A 14,932-nucleotide genomic window follows, 5' to 3' on the forward strand; every position below is an offset into this window, starting at 1 on the left:
ATCAACAAACTTTCTGGCCTCATTCGCATCACCCCTCCAAATCAAAAAAACATCGTCAATGTAACGCAGGTATAACATAATATTGGCAGTAAATATATCATGGTGCTGCCCGACTAGGACCTGTTCCTCCCACAGCCCAACGTGCAAGCACGCGTAGCTGGGTGAGAAACAGGCCCCCATATATATCCAACATATGAGTTTTCCCCATTTTGAAGAGCCAACATCCAGGTAGGTTTTGTGAATTTCGTTTTTATTGCAGGAAAACAGCGTGGCAAAATGAGAACACAGTCCATTCAATTTATCAGCCTGACGCGTTTCATGCTCTCCCGAGCACTTCCTCAGAGGCTTCTGCAAACTCTGTGACGAGTTATATATATATATATATATATATATATATATATATATATATATATATAATATATATATATATATATATATATATATATATACAATTTTCTCTTTCTCTTTATATATAATAATATAATATTACATGGATATGCCTTCATATTTAATTTTTGCAAGTGCTGTTAAACCTCGTATTTCACAGAGAAACATAAAAAAGTTAATAACAACATTTTATCTTTCTTCCAGTGCTAGTAAAAATAAAAATATCTTCACAGAGCTACTCAATTTTTATTACAATTTAAGGGCTAAATTCTGATCTCTGTGCAAACTTGGGTTTACACAGGGACTGGAATTACGAATTGAGTGATAATTATCACACACTCAGTTTTCCTCCGATAAATTCTGGCAAGTCAGATGTGCCGAAGTTTATGGGAGAAAGTGCCTGGGAAAAAGGCAAAACATGTAGAATTCAGTGTGCTAAAAACGGATTCTGTATGCTACGTACTATTTTCCTTTTGAAGACCTGGAATAGAAAGTATCTACAGCTAATAGTAAACACCTCACCCTGTGGTAATAGTATTTATTACATGTGGTAAATACCCCACCCTATTCTTACAACCTCATAATGAGGGCTTTAGAGTAGTAATCAGCACCACTGACAAGCTCTCCCTTGAAGGCCCATGCGCGAAGCGAAACGAAGCAGAGTTTTTCGTAACTCCGCGAGCTCCAAGTAACGCGAAGTGCGGGAAACTCCACAGCGGAGCGGAGTTCACCGCCCAGGCTTATCCCTAGCATGCATGGTCATACCTCTTCTTATGTGTAGCCCTCCCAATATAGCATGGTCCAATTACTTGTAAACATCTACTCCTCCTATTTTTATGACCATTATAGGACCTACTTTTTTTTTCTTTTTCAGCACTCTACACAGAACTACTGCATTTTCCAGCTCTGTCTCCTCCCACCCACCTTCATGCCCCGTCCACAGATCTCCCCATCACTGTTTTTCCCTTTGTTGCTGCTTTCCATTTCCAGCACCACCTCCTTTCTGGCTCTGCTTACTCCCTCGCACCACCCAGTGCGTTCCTCATCCACATATCACCCCCTCCCCTGATTCCGTCACTGCTTTAAACCCTTATTGTAGCCTGTTTCGTTCCAGTGAGTGGTTGTGTTCTGCCTTTTAATTTCCTGTTAGTGTATAGCTGGCGTACTGATTGGAGCATGTGTGCATGTTTTCTATTGCTGTATAGTGCTATTGGCGCCCAACGTTTGGTAAGGCGATAAATCTAACGCAAGATGTTAGAGTAACTCAGTCGTGCTTTTTCACACAGATCCTTTCTCCCGTAAATACTCCAAAGACGTCTGGAGTGGGTCAAAGGTTAAAATCCGCCCGAACTTAGTAGGAAGAGATTTCTATGTATAGTTTTTGGTTTATTCAACGTTGAAGGATACAGTGTTCCAAAATATTGTGCACCTAATCTTTGTTTCCTTGAAAACCTGATCTGCAACAAAAACCTTTCTGTCAGTAAAAATGATAGAAACTGAAGAAGAAAGGGAGACAGCTAGAATAGCAGCTCGACTCCTAGAGGATGACACAAGTCTCCTACAGACCGACCCGGATGCAATACTCATTCCGGTCAACATAAGAAAAACCATAACTCTTAAACTAATAGAGAATGGACTAACATCGAGAGGTGGTATAGTCGTATTCGTAATTGAGGCACATGAATATCGGCAGACAGAGGTATTCTATTCATGGATAAACTTTCCAGCAGCAAACGCTGTCACACATGAATTCCACTATTACAAAATAGAGGAACCACGGGATGAGTACACTCCTTTCGAGGAGGTGGAAATCTCACTAAATTATCAAGAGCACCTGCTCTGGTTTAATGGCGCCTTAAAACATAATAATCACATCACCAGGCTCGGTCCACTAGGTAGACCAGGAGCAACGTGGCCGGTTCTAGCCAACTACACACCACATCCAGACATTGAAAAAATGTCAATACCAGAACTTTTAGCGCAGCTAAAACAACTGATTAAAATTCATAGACAATTAGTTCAATATGTAATGCGGACTTCAACAGTCCAACCAACTGTTAACATTCCACAGGTGACCCCTCATCAGGGGAACACAAACAAAATTACACCACAGAACATACAGTCATGTCTGGGTAAGGTACCCATAAAACGGGAACAAATTCCATTCTGGTTAGCACAAAAAATCACTCAAATAGAGGCAGTATTTCCGGATACTACCCCTACTGAGAAACACAGAATTCTGACTATCTGTCTTCCAATGGGGATCACACCACATGTAGAGGACTGTGACACTTGGGGCACAGTCTTTGCTTCCATTTACACAAAAACACACGGTGTTCCGTCCCTGGCGGTAATACCGGATGTGCTAAGACAGATTCAAAATGAATACGGTCCAGAACCTGCTTTAACTCTGGGTATGAAATTACTAAAAGACTTCAAGCAGGTCTCGGCTATATTATTAGCCAACATAAAAGGGGAAGCAGCATCTGTGGCGATCCGCCAGAAATTGAAAGAAACAGATATAGCAGAACAACCATTTGAATTTGCAAGAATCATAGAAAAATCCTATGAAGAACTAGGAAGAGATAGTTTGGGTGGGAAACCAGTAAAACCCCAACTAACTGAAAATCCTGAAAAAATATTTATTAAAAATAATTTAAACACTCCAAAAAAGAGCTGGGATGGAAATAAACAATCCACTCCCAAAGAAAAAAGATTCCAGCCCAGAGGAAGGTCTCCTCGGCGGAGAGAAAGATCTCCGGACCAAGGACACAAGTCTCCCCAGAGGGAGCCCTCTGAGAAAAGATACAACCTTAGAAATAGGGATAATCTAAAGAAACCTGATAGATATAAAGACATTGATACACGTCCCTCTCAATCTTTTCAGACTTCCTCGCAGAAATCGAAAAGAAGAGGACGGTCAGAACAAAGGGAAGAGCACGTCAAGTCCAAAGACAAAGAACCTGCTCATCAAAGTAAAAAATTACAATTTCCAAACAAGAAGGTAGCCAGCATTAAAATAGTCAAACATGCCGAGGATCCTGAGGACACAGCTGAAAAACGGAGAGTGGGCACAGACAGCGCAGCAGAAGTGACCATAGCTCGCAAGATCCTGATGAATCATCTGGAGACAGTGGACACGAATGAATACATTCAAGTGGAAACTGCAGACAGCAGAGTTAGCAAACCTCATAAAATATACGAGATAACATTACGTATAGAGGGAGATAAGACTAGGAAGGTAAGGGGTCTATTTTGGATAACCTTTCCAAAGGCTATGACATCCTTTTAGCTGAAAAAGACTGGCCACCAGAGTTTGTCAGGGAGTGCCCTAAGGGCGAAGAAATGATTATGCCTGCCTTCTCAAATCACATTCCAATTCATAAAAAATATACACTTGCAAGAAAGTGGGCAGTAGCCCAGGCTCCTGCTTTATATAAAAATTATGTAGGATGGGATGAGGACTCTCCTCCTCACAAAATCCAGTTAAAATGTCAACCAACTGCACAAAGGCAGTACCCAATTAAGCAAGAAGCTAAAAAACAGGTCAGGGAGATCTTAGATCAACTTGAATACCAGCGGATGATTGAAACATGCACCTCACAAATGAACAATCCTTTGTTTCCTGTCTCCAAGCCAGACGATTCATATCGTCTAGTTTTGGACTACAGACACCTTAACTCATGTTGCAAGACATTTGCAGTACAAAACTCACACAGTGCAGCACTAATGAATAAGATCGTGCGCAAAAAATACAAAACAACATTAGACATCTCTAATGGATTCTTTTGTCAAAACATTGCACCTGAAAGCAGGTATTTGACCGCTTTCTCAATAATGGGCTCGCAGAAAAATTCTGTCGACTCTCACAGGGGTTCAAGAACAGTCCAGGATTATTCTCAGCAAGAGTAACAGAGTTACTACAACTATATGATGATGAGGCATTATCTTATGTCGATGACATCTATCTAACAGATGATGACTTGGATACTCACTTGAAAAGAGTGAACACCATAATACTTGGGTTCGCAGCAGAGGGTTACAAATTCAACTTTAAAAAGTCACAAATTGCCCATCTAACTGTCCTGTTTTTAGGATATGAATTATCAAGTGAAGGCAAATGCCTAGCAGACCATTTCTTAGAGAAATGTGCTGTAATCCAAGCACCAAAAATGCTGAAAAACTTACAATCAATTCTAGGTTTCCTGAACTTCGGAAGAACTTACATTCTAAATTATGCAGAGAGGATTAAACCTTTCTATGAATTAATAAAACCAGATTTTAAACCGATCAATTGGACTCAAAGACACACAGAAATTTTGAGATCATTGCAAACGGACATGTTAGCAAAAACAAAATTGCAAACTCGCTACAATACACGCAACCTTGTAATCCGAGTCATCCCAGGAAGATGCGGATTCACGTACCTGACCTCTAATGAGGGAGAAAAGGTACCAATAGCATACAAATCACACTTGTACTCACAAGCTGAAAAAACATTCAGTCTTGCGAAAAATGTTGTAAATGCGGTTCAAACAGCTGTAGCAAAAGAAAGTGCCCAAGCCGAAGGCAGACGGATTACTGTCTTAACAGCAGAATCAGCCTTCGAGTCATTAACAAGCCCATGTAATTTAACTACCGTGGCATTAGATCCAAAATGGATACAATGGGAAAATTCTCTTGCTACAGAAAAAGTGAAATACTATTTTGACCCGGAAATGAAAAAATTAAAATATCTAACATATGAGAAAGAATATCCTCTGCCTAGCGACATTCTGCCCATACAACTTTACGCCTGCGTAATATACACAAACAGTTATGGAGAACCCTCAGTTTGGGGAAAACAAGCCTACAACGCTACGTGCGAGGTTGTCAAATGCCGGTGGCGCGGACGTAAATTGATGCCACTGGTAACAATGTCACAATCTGTAAAAGACAATTCAGGTCAACAAACTGAATTAATAGCTTTAAATATGGCGCTCGACATTGCGGATCGCGAATTCCCGACACTAATAGTGTGCGATTCGCATTCCTGCGTCAAATCATACAACGAAGACTTGCAGAAATGGGTTGAAAACGGTTACAAAGATGACAAAGGTGCCACAATTAAGCAAAAATCGCTTTGGGGACAAGTAGTTCTTGTAAAGAAAGAACTACAAAAGACTCACGTGATCCATACACTGAGTCATCAGCGTGATGGCGTTCACGCTGCAGGGAATTCATTGGCTGAAACAGCCACAGCGGAAGCAACTAAGCCGGCTTCCGTAGCCACAAAAAAGCGTCAGAAAAATACATAGACGGGGAAACCATGCTGGCGGTAAAAACGTCTTCAAAAGGCAACTGTGCAGCATTACCCGTGAACTATCCACTCAATTATACATACATAATCGATGCAAACTCAGTTCCTTTTGCTCGAATCCCTGGAGTGGGGGATAGAGTAATTCCAAACACGAAGAGGAGAGTCTTGCTAATAGCAGACGCACACTTGGGTGAAGGTCTAGGGCACCGAAAGATCAAAGAATCTCTGACAGAATTACAATCAGAATACTGGTGGCCAAGAATGAGTGTGGATAATCACAAATTTGCAAAAAATTGTGAAAACTGCAACAGAGATCGCAGTGGCGAAGCGGCCGAAATAGTGCCAGAACACCTAATAGAAAGCATAAGGCGATCTATTCGCATGATTAAACAGGAAACATGCATCCCTATGTATATTATTTAAGACTAGATTCACTTAAAATGTAGACACCAGCGCTCGGCTGACGCCAGAACTGTTATAAAAGATTTGCAAGTCTATATCGGCATATACGCAATTGGCATGCTACATTCTGATCATGGTCCTGCTTTTAGCTCTCGAGCTTATAAGGAGGCCATGACCAGCATGGGCATTGCATTGCGGTATTCTTGTCCCTTCCATCCTGAGGGAAACGGGATTGTGGAAAGAAAAAACCGAGACATAAAGCAATCTATAACTTCAAGGGTATTAGGTACGATTACTGGGTGGGTCCAACATTTAACAAGTGTCCAACGTAGTCTTAACAATCTGCCAAGAAATTCTCTAAAAGGTTTCAGTCCGTATGAACTATTGTTCGGGACTAGAATGCATATTCAGGACCTCGATAGTCAGCCTTCAGTGGTAGAAGAAAAATGCTTTGATATCAAAGATCGTTTGGCTATTTTACAGGACTTAAATGAAACAAGAAAAGACCTGAGCAACATAAAGCTAAAACAACAGTCAACAGCCACAGAAGAGAAACCACCTGTCCCAGCAAGGCCTGTCTGGATTCCAAAGATTGGGGATCTGGTCAGAGAGAAGATCACGGTAAAGAAGGAATTTGGGCCTTCTTACAGAAAAGCAGTACCTGTCTTAGCTGTCAACGGAACAAGATCAGTTGTACTACCGCCCCTTGCTGGTAAAAAGGAGAACCGAGTTGTATCCATCGACCTGGTTAAACCACAATCATGTGGCCAATAATAAGTAGTAGGCCCAGTGGACTCCCAAGATGTAGCAGAAGACCAAACCTTGCTACAATCCAAGAGGTTCAAACTAAGAGACTAATCACATTTGATAAACCTGCAGTGATTAATAAAGGACTATGCAATAATGCCATGGAACTTGTGCCTCTTGAAGCCCAAATTGCAACAGCTCGTCAAGAAACACCTGTCTACAACGATGTAGCCTCAGACTATGCTAATGAAACAAAGAAAATTCCAAAAGGAAATAAAAATCCGGAAGCAATTCCAACAATTGACAGAACTGCATCAGGCTACTTCATCAATTTTGATGACTTTTCTGAGGATCCAAGCGAACCTGAGGAACAGCCAACAGAAACAAAGACTTTTAAAGACAAAGCAAAAGAACTCTTTCATCAACTCAAAGAAACCTATCTGATTTCTCCATGGATTGAATTTTGGTTTGTGCTAGGTGTACTTTTCCTCCTGCTTTGGCTCATCATGGTACTGTGCTTGGGACATTTCATTGAGGGAAAATACAGTACAATGGACACAGCAAGTCAGAACATCAACTTGGTCCTAAAGCCACACAAGTCATCCCACATTGAGAAAAGAGAACTATCATCAGTAAATTTCACAGCCAATCCAATACCCGGTGGGGTAGCTTGGGACAAAACAGAGTACGATATTTATGGCCCGGTCGAGCTATTGAAGTATCCACATCAATTCAAGGTTTCATTAAGTGACTTTGTAAAACCGAGCACATTCTCTGATGATTGGGACTTTGAAAGTATTAGTGATATGATGTCAGATTTAGTTATGTCAGCAAAATTTACAGAACATGATTATTTACAGGGTTCATCAAATTATGAACAGATGTACTGCTACAATCACTATGCTAATCATTATTTGCATAAATCTGCTCAACCTAGAAATGTTTTTAATTATAATCAATGGGAACATTGTGCAACTCCACCAAAAGGCAGTTCAAAATTTTTTTTTGATAAATTCCGATACTTCTCAGGGTTTAACACAAGTGATGCAGAAACATTTTATTTCAAACTGTTAAATAAGACAGGAATGAAAACCATGCTGACAAACACTAAATTAATCTATTCAGAATATTTTTTTGAAAAAATTACTACATTTGGTTTTGATTTTTGGAAAAAAAAATATTGAAACAAAAACCATCTGGGGTACCAAAGATTGGCTGGTCCAAGGTATAGAATCATTATTTAGAGCCTGCATGATCCCAGAACAAATTATATTCTTGAATGATACCATTCAATAGACAACCTGTCTTGGCCTAGCCAAAATTAAAGACTTGAACAAACCGTCTATTCCAAAACCAACACCTGACAGTAACAACACTACAGATGTTGAGATAGACGTATCCCATATTTTTAACCAAAACAGAACACATCCTGATTGGAAGAAATGGTTGATCTGGCCCACAGACACAAATAACTGTCAAGATAGATTCCTGAACAAAATACAGGGGTTCAAATTGACCAGGCCAGACCCTAGATACTCCCAGAGACAACATCCAGGGATAGTTACAACATACAGTATAGGAAAACTCTGCCTCGAATGGCTACAGACATCCACACTGGCAGAAATTAAACAACACTTGACTTTTCTTAAAGAAGGTGCTGACTTGCGTGATTTCATAATGGGACCACGCAAACAGCGTCAAAAACGTTTCATAGCGGCCAGTATATATGCGGCATACAACGAAGCTTGGAAAGAAACACAAATTGAAACAGCAGAAAAAATACGAGAAATTGACCGTATTAATTTGGAAAAATCACTTTCTGTTGTGGACAATGGGTTAATGACTCTGTCTTCCAGAATATATTCACTGGACAGTATTGTATCATCTGCAATTGATATAATAGAACAGGACTTACTAATGTTACAACACGGTCAGTCCCAACTACGTTCTATTGTACAGCTTGGCTGGACGTTACAAAATCTGCGTTCAGGCTGCGTGCCTTGGCTTTTAATCAACACAACGCCATTATTCTCTATCTTTAACCTTACTGATACACAAATCAGCTTGGCACAAAAAGGAGCGAAATATACAATTCTGAGCATTGAAAAACTTGAGAGATTACCATTGACAATGTCAGAATGACCTGTCATTGAATGGATAATACACGGAATCATAACTATTCCGATAACTACTTTCCAATTTAAATACTGCCAAGAGTATATACGAGCAGGCCAGTATGAAAGGTTGGGTAAAGAATTCATTAAGTCATCATGGAAATTACCTTACACACACACATGTTATAGTGAAAAAGGACAGAATGTATTTCTTAGTGGTGATAATTGTAAAAGGTCACTAAGTGGTATACTTCTGTGTCAGGGTATAAACCTACATGGGGCCTGTGAGGGGACTTCAAATAACCTTTCATGCCACCAGCATGGCACACCTGCAACTCGAATAGAGCCAATTTTTTAGACGGCTTTCTAACGGGAGCTACATTCTAATAGTGGACCACAGATGTTGTGGCTTGGTGCCAGGAAAAGCTTATCTAGTAAGCGTCTCTTCCATGGTCACTTGCTGTATGCAAGTATTGTTTCCGAACAACACCCCAGACAGGGAGGAAAACATTTGGCCCATTTTGAATATCTCTTCTATTCGAATTGATACTTTAAGCAGAATAAAGTCTGTCCTTTTGCAGACAACTGTGCCCTAGACCTCATCAAAAGAAACGTATGATCTGCAAGTTGCAAGGACAACGGCAGAGATACATAGCCTTTTATCAGCAAATTGCCCCCTACATTTTGCGGAAATGCTAAGCCAAATCCTAAACATGTCCGATACGAATGGTATCCCGCATGTATTTAAGACAAATTTTTCGGGACTGTTAACACCCTTCACAACAGTTCTGGGCATTTTTCCTAACTTTGTCCATTCTGTCTTTGGCGGCCTACCACTCCTGTTGGGACTCGTAGCAGGCATTTTATTTTTGATTCTCCTGCTTCGTTATGGCAAGCCATGTCACAGACAAGACTCCAGCAACAATGGAAGAAACGATCCTAGCTATACGCTATCGGGACCGCATAACTAAAGTCCTTGGACTAGCCCGGCTAAGAGATCTGAATATGACCTGGTTTCTTTCATTCAGAACCATCTGGCAGAATTGTATCTTACCTGTGTTAAGATGTATGCTGTGCGGAGAAGAATGCATGTTAGACGTCTGTCTCACACTACAATCAGAAGTACCATTGGATACAGATACTTTGCTAAGTCCTGTAACGGCTCATGCATCGTGTTGTCCCCAGAGGTTACCCATCCTGATGACGGCTTTCGTGGAGACTTCACCACTGCGATTAAAGGGTAGTGAAGAGCAAGATGAGAGCAGCATCAACCAGGTATGGCCTTCTGTGAGCAATGCAGATCAATACATCGATGATAGCAATCATTCTCACGACTGCACAGTTGCGGCATTTTCCAACTTGGTCGAACTCTCACCTGAAGCGGTAAACTGCTTTTTTGAAAGTCTGTCTGAAATTATGTTTTCCCCCGAGCAAAAAGAATAACTTCTAAGCAAACTAGTACACAGCGTTCCCTGAACTCTGAGTTCGACCAAGTTGGAAAATGCCGCAACTGTGCAGTCATGAGAATGATTGCTATCATCGATGTATTGATCAGCATTGCTCACAGAAGGTCGTACCTGGTTGATGCTGCTCTCATCGTGCACTTCACTACCCTTTAATCGCAGTGGTGAAGTCTCCACGAATGCCGTCATCAGGATGGGTAACCACTGGGGACAACACGATGCATGAGCCGTTACAGGACTTAGCAAAGTATCTGTATCCAATGGTACTTCTGATTGTAGTGTGAGACAGACGTCTAACACGCATTCTTCTCCACACAGCATACATCTTAACACAGGTAAGATACAATTCTGCCAGATGGGTCTGAATGAAAGAAACTAGGTCATATTCAGATCTCTTAGCCGGGCTAATCCAAGGACTTTAGTTATGCGGTCCTGATAGCGTATAGCTAGGATCGTTTCTTCCATTGTTGCTGGAGTCTTGTCTGTGACATGGCTTGCCATAACGAAGCAGGAGAATCAAAAATAAAATGCCTGCTACGAGTCACAACAGGAGTGGTAGGCCGCCAAAGACAGAATGGACAAAGTTAGGAAAAATGCCCAGAACTGTTGTGAAGAGTGTTAACAGTCCCGAAAAAATTTGTCTTAAATACATGCGGGATACCTATCGTATCGGACATGTTTAGGATTTGGCTTAGCATTTCCGCAAAATGTAGGGGGCAATTTGCTGATAAAAGGCTATGTATCTCTGCCGTTGTCCTTGCAACTTGCAGATCATACGTTTCTTTTGCTGACGTCAAGGGCACAGTTGTCTGCAAAAGGACAGACTTTATTCTGCTTAAAGTATCAATTCGAATAGAAGAGATATTCAAAATGGGCCAAATGTTTTCCTCCCTGTATGGGGTGTTGTTCGGAAACAATACTTGCATACAGCAAGTGACCATGGAAGAGACGCTTACTAGATAAGCTTTTCCTGGCACCAAGCCACAACATCTGTGGTCCACTATTAGAATGTAGCTCCCGTTAGAAAGCCGTCTAAAAAAATGGCTCTATTCGAGTTGCAGGTGAACCATGCTGGTGGCAGAAAAGGTTATTTGAAGTCCCCTCACAGGCCCCATGTAGGTTTATACCCTGACACAGAAGTATACCACTTAGTGACCTTTTACAATTATCACCACTAAGAAATACATTCTGTCCTTTTTCACTATAACATGTGTGTGTGTAAGGTAATTTCCATGATGACTTAATGTATTCTTTACCCATCCTTTCATACTGGCCTGCTCGCATATACTCTTGGCAGTATTTAAATTGGAAAGTAGTTATCGGAATAGTTATGATTCCGTGTATTATCCATTCAATGACAGGTCGTTCTGACATTGTCAATGGTAATCTCTCAAGTTTTTCAATGCTCAGAATTGTATATTCCGCTCCTTTTTGTGCCAAGCTGATTTGTGTATCAGTAAGGTTAAAGATAGAGAATAATGATGTTGTGTTGATTAAACGCCAAGGCACGTAGCCTGAACTCAGATTTTGTAACGTCCAGCCAAGCTGTACAATAGAACGTAGTTGGGACTGACCGTGTTGTAACATTAGTAAGTCCTGTTCTATTATATCAATTGCAGATGATACAATACTGTCCAGTGAATATATTCTGGAAGACAGAGTCATTAACCCATTGTCCACAACAGAAAGTGATTTTTCCAAATTTATACGGTCAATTTCCCGTATTTTTTCTGCTGTTTCAATTTGTGTTTCTTTCCAAGCTTCGTTGTATGCCGCATATATACTGGCCGCTATGAAACGTTTTTGACGCTGTTTGCGTGGTCCCATTACGAAATCACGCAAGTCAGCACCTTCTTTAAGAAAAGTCAAGTGTTGCTTAATTTCTGCCAGTGTGGATGTCTGTAGCCATTCGAGGCAGAGTTTTCCTACACTGTATGTTGTTACTATCCCTGGATGTTGTCTCTGGGAGTATCTAGGGTCTGGCCTGGTCAATTTGAACCCCTGTATTTTGTTCAGGAATCTATCTTGACAGTTATTTGTGTCTGTGGACCAGATCAACCATTTCTTCCAATCAGGATGTGTTCTGTTTTGGTTAAAAATATGGGATACGTCTATCTCAACATCTGTAGTGTTGTTACTGTCAGGTGTTGGTTTTGGAATAGACGGTTTGTTCAAGTCTTTAATTTTGGCTAGGCCAAGACAGGTTGTCTGTTGAATGGTATCATTCAAGAATATAATTTGTTCTGGGATCATGCAGGCTCTAAATAATGATTCTATACATTGGACCTGCCAATCTTTGGTACCCCAGATGGTTTTTGTTTCAATATTGTTTTTCCAAACATCAAAACCAAATGTAGTCATTTTTTCAACAAAAAAAATTCTGAATAGATTAATTTAGTGTTTTTCAGCATGGTTTTCATTCCTGTCTTATTTAACAGTTTGAAATAAAACGTTTCTGCATCACTTGTGTTAAACCCTGAGAAGTATGGGAATTTATCAAAAAATGTTTTTGAACAGCCTTTTGGTGGAGTTGCACAATGTTCCCATTGATTAGATTTAAAAACATTTCTAGGTTGAGCAGATTTATGCAAATAATGATTAGCATGGTGATTGTAGCAGTATATCTGTTCATAATTTGATGAACCCTGTAAATAATCATGTTCTGTAAATTTTGCTGACATAACTAAATCTGACATCATATCATTAATACTTTCAAAGTCCCAATCATCAGAGAATGTGCTCGGTTTTACAAAGTCACTTAATGAAACCTTGAATTGATGTGGATACTTCAATAGCTCGACCGGGCCATAAATATCGTACTCTGTTTTGTCCCAAGCTACCCCACCGGGTATTGGATTGGCTGTGAAATTTACTGATGATAGTTCTCTTTTCTCAATGTGGGATGACTTGTGTGGCTTTAGGACCAAGTTGATGTTCTGACTTGCTGTGTCCATTGTACTGTATTTTCCCTCAATGAAATGTCCCAAGCACAGTACCATGATGAGCCAAAGCAGGAGGAAAAGTACACCTAGCACAAACCAAAATTCAATCCATGGAGAAATCAGATAGGTTTCTTTGAGTTGATGAAAGAGTTCTTTTGCTTTGTCTTTAAAAGTCTTTGTTTCTGTTGGCTGTTCCTCAGGTTCGCTTGGATCCTCAGAAAAGTCATCGAAATTGATGAAGTAGCCTGATGCAGTTCTGTCAATTGTTGGAATTGCTTCCGGATTTTTATTTGCTATTGGAATTTTCTTTGTTTCATTAGCATAGTCTGAGGCTACATCGTTGTAGACAGGTGTCTCTTGACGAGCTGTTGCAAATTGGGCTTCAAGAGGCACAAGTTCCATGGCATTATTGCATAGTCCTTCATTAATCACTGCAGGTTTATCAAATGTGATTAGTCTCTCAGTTTGAACCTCTTGGATTGTAGCAAGGTTTGGTCTTCTGCTACATCTTGGGAGTCGACTGGGCCTACTACTTATTATTGGCCACATGATTGTGGTTTAACCTGGTCGATGGATACAACTCGGTTCTCCTTTTTACCAGCAAAGGGCGGTAGTACAACTGATCTTGTTCCGTTGACAGCTAAGACAGGTACTGCTTTTCTGTAAGAAGGCCCAAATTCCTTCTTTACCGTGATCTTCTCTCTGACCAGATCCCCAATCTTTGGAATCCAGACAGGCCTTGCTGGGACAGGTGGTTTCTCTTCAGTGGCTGTTGGCTGTTGTTTTAGCTTTATGTTGCTCAGGTCTTTTCTTGTTTCATTTAAGTCCTGTAAAATAGCCAAACGATCTTTGATATCAAAGCATTTTTCTTCTACCACTGAAGTCTGACTATCGAGGTCCTGAATATGCATTCTAGTTCCGAACAATAGTTCATACGGACTGAAACCTTTTAGAGAATTTCTTGGCAGATTGTTAAGACTACGTTGGACACTTGTTAAATGTTGGACCCACCCAGTACCCGTACCTAATACCCTTGCCGTTATAGATTGCTTTATGTCTCGGTTGTTTCTTTCCACAATCCCGTTTCCCTCAGGATGGAAGGGACAAGAATACCGCAATGCAATGCCCATGCTGGTCATGGCCTCCTTATAAGCTCGCGAGCTAAAAGCAGGACCCTGGTCAGAATGTAGCATGCCAATTGCGTATGTTCCGATAAAGACTCGCAAATCTTTTATAACAGTTCTGGCGTCAGCCGAGCGCTGGGGCCACATCCAAATGAATCTCGTGCATGAATCCACTGCGACCATGATGTATTTATAGTTACCATCCCTTTCTAAGGGACCACAGAGGCCCAGGTAAACACAAGCTAATGGTTTATCCGAGATTAGAAGGGGCGTCTGTGCTGGTCGGTTCACTGTTGAAACTTTCATTCTTTGACATATTGCGCATTCTAGAACATAGTTCCTGGTTTGTTTTCTCATGCGCGGCCACCAATATCTTTGTTTTAATAATGATACTGTTGCGGAAAAACCAGCATGTGCAGAAGCTAGCCCTTCGTGTGCCGCTGTAATTAGTCCT

Source organism: Lissotriton helveticus, chromosome 4_1 (genome assembly GCF_964261635.1).
Source record: "Lissotriton helveticus chromosome 4_1, aLisHel1.1, whole genome shotgun sequence".
Classification (NCBI taxonomy): Eukaryota; Metazoa; Chordata; class Amphibia; order Caudata; family Salamandridae; genus Lissotriton; species Lissotriton helveticus.